The sequence below is a fragment of the Dioscorea cayenensis genome, unplaced genomic scaffold (assembly GCF_009730915.1).
Source record: "Dioscorea cayenensis subsp. rotundata cultivar TDr96_F1 unplaced genomic scaffold, TDr96_F1_v2_PseudoChromosome.rev07_lg8_w22 25.fasta BLBR01000953.1, whole genome shotgun sequence".
In the NCBI taxonomy this organism is placed as follows: Eukaryota; Viridiplantae; Streptophyta; class Magnoliopsida; order Dioscoreales; family Dioscoreaceae; genus Dioscorea; species Dioscorea cayenensis.
This window is the reverse complement of record NW_024087344.1, coordinates 2,385-8,572: the sequence shown is the minus strand read 5'-3', so window position 1 is coordinate 8,572 and position 6,188 is coordinate 2,385. Positions and strand designations below refer to the sequence as shown.

Sequence of the window (6,188 nt, the reverse complement as noted above, 5' to 3'; positions counted from 1 at the left end):
TTGGATTATATTTTTCTATTCAGACATGTTAGTTGGATCCACTAGTGTGTAATAAATGCTTACAATTTGTCAATTCCCATTTTGTTTTCAACAATTTTTGGAGTGCTACACTTATTGATGTTATGTTATTTTAAAAGAGCATTTTATGTGAGTTTTGCAAATCTATATAGTTGTGATAAAAGTTACAGGATGTTGTTGCCTTACGATGTCCCGAGGTAAGGTGGGTGTTCATGTCCCTTACTTTGGGATATCATGGCTATTGGCATGTGCTTGGCCACGGGCTAGGGTGTGACATCCAATCTATGGATGTGTTGTATAATTCAAACTCACAAATTCAAATAAATCATCAATGCAATAAAGGGGATTAAACCTCGCATGGTGCTAAAGCTCATCTACCTCATCTAATGGAGAAGAGGCAATCTCTAATGGGAGCAAGGGCTTGCTTAAATGTCAAATAGTGGAGATAAAATTGTTAAAAACGCTAAAACATACCCCAAAGATCTAATAGGGGGAAAAGTATTTAGAAGCAAAAAACTAAGCTGGTGGAGTCAAAAGGGTATAAAAAATGAATATTTTTGTTAAGGTGAAGAGGAAGGAACATGCTAGATATTCAACAGGAACAAAGCTGGAAACTATTTTTTTCTCTCATTCTTCCTATCATATTCTTTCCATTTCTCTTCTACAAGAGAGATCCCAACTAAATTATGTATTAGAGCACCGTCTTGAGTTAAATACTTAGACCCAACTTAAGTGGGTGTTTATATCCATTGAAGTCACTTGAACTAGTTCTCCAACTGGCTTCTCAAAGCTCCCAATCTCCTACAAAATCAAAATCTTGATTGGCTGGATCTCGGTTGCTTCCTCGCATGCCTTCCATAGTCACTGGAAGCCAAACTCCACTCCATTGACAAGATAACCTCCCCATCCTTGACTAATGACGCCTCTTTGATCCTTCTCAACCATCCTTGATCTCTCCTTCATGAATCTCGTTTTCCCACCAGATTTGTTTCTCCAAGGCTAGCTAGTTCTCCAAATGAATTTTTTAAGGTCCTAAATCTTTGAAAAGGAGAATCCAAACTCTATTTTGAAGAACTGAAGGTAGGCCCTATGGAGTGGGAGTAAATTTTTGTCATAAATATGCATTTCTTTGTTGAGATTCATCTACTTGTGAAATTTATATGTTTTTTAACATGAAAATGTGTTTCTTCTGTTTTCATTTTTCATTTTCCCCAAATATTAATGCTCATAATAACATTCCTTTCTTTCAATCTTTAATGCTTTACTTGAATTGTTAATCATAGGAGCGTGATGCCTGATGGCTTTTTCCCCTCTTTTTTAAAACCCCAACCACCCCCTCCCCTTCCCCCCTTGGATATACACTCACTTAAATAAATGTATATGTTCTAAAGTATATAATCTACTTTAGATGGAAATCTACTTTTATATCTATAAATAAGATGACAATGAAAAAGAAAGATGAAAAAATATCCAGAGTTTGATGGATCATCTACAGCAAGGCAAGGTACATGAGATTTATCAAGTTGTTGAGGTTGCAAAATCAAAGTTGTGATTTTACTTTTAAGCTACTATATTCATGATTATAATTATTTATAACAATTATTCTTAGTCTATGGATGGCCTTGTACATTGCACATTGTCTCTGCCACTTGTAAAATAATAATGGATTTTCCAATTTTCAAGAATTTTCTATACTTTGTTTCTAGTAAGAAATGTTTGTTTTTTTCTTCATGATGTTAGTGAGTATCATAATGCTAGATGGTTGAAAGAAAGCTCTGCCTTAACCTAGCATAATTTTTCTCAAAATTTTAGAATATCTACTTTTTTAAAAAATGTATTGTAACTAAAATAGTTGTAGTTGATTCTATGGCTAATGTTTCTAACTTTCAAGTTAACAAAAAAATCACACATCAAAAACAAGAGAAAATGCGCATGAAAAATTAGACATGACAAAAAATAGTTGTAGTTGATTGTAGAGTTCATCTTCAATATAGATATAAACATGCTTGATCAACTTTTTTCTTTTCCTTTGTGAATCTCATATTACTAAAGACCATACTTGGCGTATAGACAGATATTAGTACTTGTTTGGTTTGAGCTTGTAACAAGCTTTGGTAAATGGCATGGCTGTCAATTGACAGTAATGGAGATTTGGATGATTTCTGATATTATTTTTTTCTTTCTTCAAATATTGGTCCTTTCCCTCTCTTATAGGTATGCCATAACTCGTAAATCTCGATAGGGCGGGGTTCTAAATTGTCTAGTCTAATACTATTGGTTGTTGTATTTTAATTTATTATATCTAACCTTATGTTTAAGAACACATGTTGTTTCAACCATAAGAGTTGGCCCCCTACAAGTTGCACTCCAATTTGTATGCAGCATACCACATTGAAAAAAATCATCAAAATCTGTTTCCATTTATGCTTACTACAAATTTTGATACAAAATACTAAGTTCATTCTCTTCTTTCTTATATGCAAGTGAACATCATCTTTATTTTGGCTAGTTGGTGTCGGGGTTAGGAATTTTAGGGATCTAGTTTGATTCCCCTTCACACATTATTGGTTGCTCTCTCTCTATTTCATTGCAAGTACTACATTAGGTTATGCCATTTCTTTCAAAATTGCTTTCCTTTATAATCTGGTATATGTATCATTTTGCAAAATGCTTACCTAATGTTACAGATTGAATTTAATCAATTAGAAAATTTCTCATTGGAAGTTCGTGCCAATGTCAATCATGCATAATTGAGTGTGGCATTGTATGCAACACGTGCTTCTTTCATTACCTTCATAAATTATGTTTATTTTATATCTAGATTAGCTAAAGATAGTTTATAGTTTATTTCAATATGGATTATATCTTAAATTTATTTTTTATAGCATATAATAACTATAAATGTGTATTATATCTAAATTACATCATTACAATAATATACATTTGAAATTTTTTATCTCAATTGGATATAGGTTTGTAATGACTAATAACAGTTTAGACTGTCACATTTACCTTGAAACACCAGTATACATAACCATGGCAATAATTTTATTTATATTTGCTAATCAACAATGATGACATGTCTTACCTTGAGAGCCCTCCTCAATTTGGAATATTCATCGGAGTGTGCACATGACTCGAATATTTCAAGGAGGAGTGCTAAATTGTGTTGAATATACACGATGACTAATGACACTTTTCTTAGAGTCTGCTCTGTATTAAGATAATGTAATCATTTGAGGAATACCATCCACATCACAATAGATGAACAAGTGGTGCTATTCCTACATATAGTCGGGCACCGTGAAGAAAATAGGGCAATGAAAAATGATTTTATTAGATCAGGTGCCACAAAAACCAAGTGTTTTACTGATGTGCTAGGAGCTATTTGCAATATAAGAGATTTGCTTCTTAAACAACCGGGCAGTTCACTACATCTTGATATAAAATAAATCCCAAATTACTATCCATTTTTCAAGATATTGTGTATTTTTTCCCCCATTTTCATTACATTGCTAAGGATATCCATACATTACAAGGGCATGCTAATTGACTTTTTGTTTGCAGGACTGTATTGGATTCATTTATGGGACCCATATAAATGCAAGGGTTGGTGCAAATCTAGGTAGTAAATTTTGGGTTTGGAAAAGCATTATGCAAAATGTATTTGTTGCATGTGATCTAGACTTAAAATTTATACATGATCTGGCTAGTTGGGAAGTTTTGACAAATGACTATCTAGTCTTGAAGGACGCATTATCACGACCACCTCCACATGGCCTGGATATTTCTCTGGTTTTAATAACATAGTAATCATTTTAAGGTTTTCCCTTACTTATATAAATTCCTAGGAAAAAAAGTAAAAAAAAAAACTTGTCTAATTTATGCCAGGAAAATACTATATTGTTGATGATTAGCACACAACGACACATAAATTTATATGTCATAAAAAATGTAGGTATTATCTACTAGAAAAAGTATGCCATAGACCTCAAAATGAGAAGAATCTATTCAATCTTCATCATTTGCAACTTAGATAAAAAAATAGAGAGAGCTTTCGAAATTTTGAAGAATTGGTTCAAAATTTTAGGTTCAAGTGGGTCTTGTTCTTCCATGTTGTGTGTTGCACAATTTCGTAATGGAAATAGACCTAGATGATATGCTATTACAAGAGGATGTTCCTAGTGATTAAGAAGAGCCTACATATGAGAGGCCTATCATACTAGGTGAACAACATGAGGCATAAATGCTCTTGAGGGAACTTCATGAGAAAAATCACCAATGATATGTGGCACGACTACATTTTTTGGCTTGCACTTTAGAAGTGTTGCTATTAAAATACAATTGTATTTTTTTTTTTTAAGTTTCAACTTTGGTTCTTTTGTGTTAATGTGGATGTAGTTTTCCATTTTGTGAATTAATTCACTAGCATGTCATTACTTTCTTTACAAATGAACTCCGTTGTTATTATTAAAGTAATGGAGTCTTTGCTTTGTTTCTTTGAGAACTGTTCTTATGACTATTTTTGGCATTGTAAATTTGATATTTAATATGCCAATATCAGATAACAATGTCTTACGGGCACCGAGTGTGAAGTGAAAGTGACACCAAACAAAAAATGCACAAAAGAGATGGATAATGTCTTAATACCGTTTCTTACAGTTATGACAAAGAGCAGTATGAAAGTTGACAAATCATTCAAAAGGTAAACATTTGTGGAGTCAGATAATTAACCTTATGAATAGCATATTCCATGCCTATTCTGTAGATGCAGACAATGTTGAGAATCGTATACACACCCTGAAACAAAAATACCGAGAGATCGAGAAACATATAAATGTTAGTGTCATTGTTTGGAATAACACGGAAAAGATATTAGTTTGAAGATGAGAGGTATATTAGTTATATTTATTTATTAGTTGTGCAATGAATTTTATTAGCATTTTATGATTTAATGAATTAGTATTCCATGATATATCTTGATACAAGGACAACCAAAAGGCAAAGAGTATCTAAATAAGCTTATACCTTTCTTTTATGAGCTATAGTTGGTTGCTGGGGATTATCACACCACAAGTGATCAAGCAAGATCAATCTACCACCAATTTGGCTGTGCGAACCCAGAAGATGATAATCCATCTACTCCTAATATGCCAATGGATTGTGAACCTTTAGAGACTTTTGGCCAAAGACAAGAAGTGCCAAGATGATTTGCAAGCAAGAGCATTGCTTGGACTAGCCCCACAGCAATCCCTAATAATGAAAATGTTGCGATAGACAACCTTAAGGATAAGGGTGGTGAGTTGGTAGCATCAACTAAAGAGGCCAAGAAGAAGACATGGAAGAAGAAATTGTCATAAGCTTTATGGAGCACCGAAGGCTAAAGTGATCTAGACAGATATGATCTTTAAGAGATTGCATGGCAACAAAGATCTTGTTGATGTTTTTTACTTGAGGAAGCCATCTTTGTGCAAATTGTGATTGGACATCTTTATTGCTTTTGTGAGAGACTTCAGCATGTGAGAATGCTTTTACGTAAGTATGTATTCACTTTATATTTAATTACGTCAAGTGAAACTGCTCTGTTTGTATTTGAAATAGTTCCTAACTTATTTTAAGACATGGAATTTAAGATGTCAACTTGGATGGATGAAGGATCAGCTGTACATTTTCTTCTATTGATGATTTTGTCTATTTTTATATATTCATTTCAATATTACTTTTAAGAATGATTATTACATGTTTTAGTGGGATTATGGTAAGGTTATTCCCAAGTTCTTCTCAGGTTTGTTGATATAACTCAATCTTGTCAGAGTATGTTAATCTTGTTAGAGAAACCATGTAGATGCTGCGAGAAATGACTATTTTTCTATAATTTATGGTTATGTCAAGCATAAGTTTGTATGGATCTTTTGTTTGTTTGCCATTTACTTTAAACTTATTTGGATATGAACCTTGAAACTTTGTTGTTCTTCTTTTAATTTTTAGACAATATTAAAACATGTACGAGTTTGTTATGTACAGATTCCCTAAGTTGATGAATTTCTCTCAGTTTGATTGTGAAATTGCATGAAAGCTTACTTGTTAATAATTTTATATGATGCTTTCAATTTATAGAAGAACTTTGTCATATGATCTTGGGTTTTTTTTTTTCTGATTTATCTATGAGA

At 32.6% G+C, this 6,188-nt stretch overlaps 1 long non-coding RNA gene across 1 annotated transcript; it reads left to right on the top strand.

Moving 5' to 3' along the window:
• Positions 1–607: 607 nt before the first annotated feature.
• LOC120255342 lies at positions 608–5,696 on the top strand. Its single transcript, XR_005534982.1, has 4 exons — positions 608–1,098; positions 3,586–3,643; positions 4,583–4,723; positions 5,067–5,696. It is a non-coding gene; the product is annotated as an uncharacterized LOC120255342 (long non-coding RNA).
• Positions 5,697–6,188: the final 492 nt, after the last annotated feature.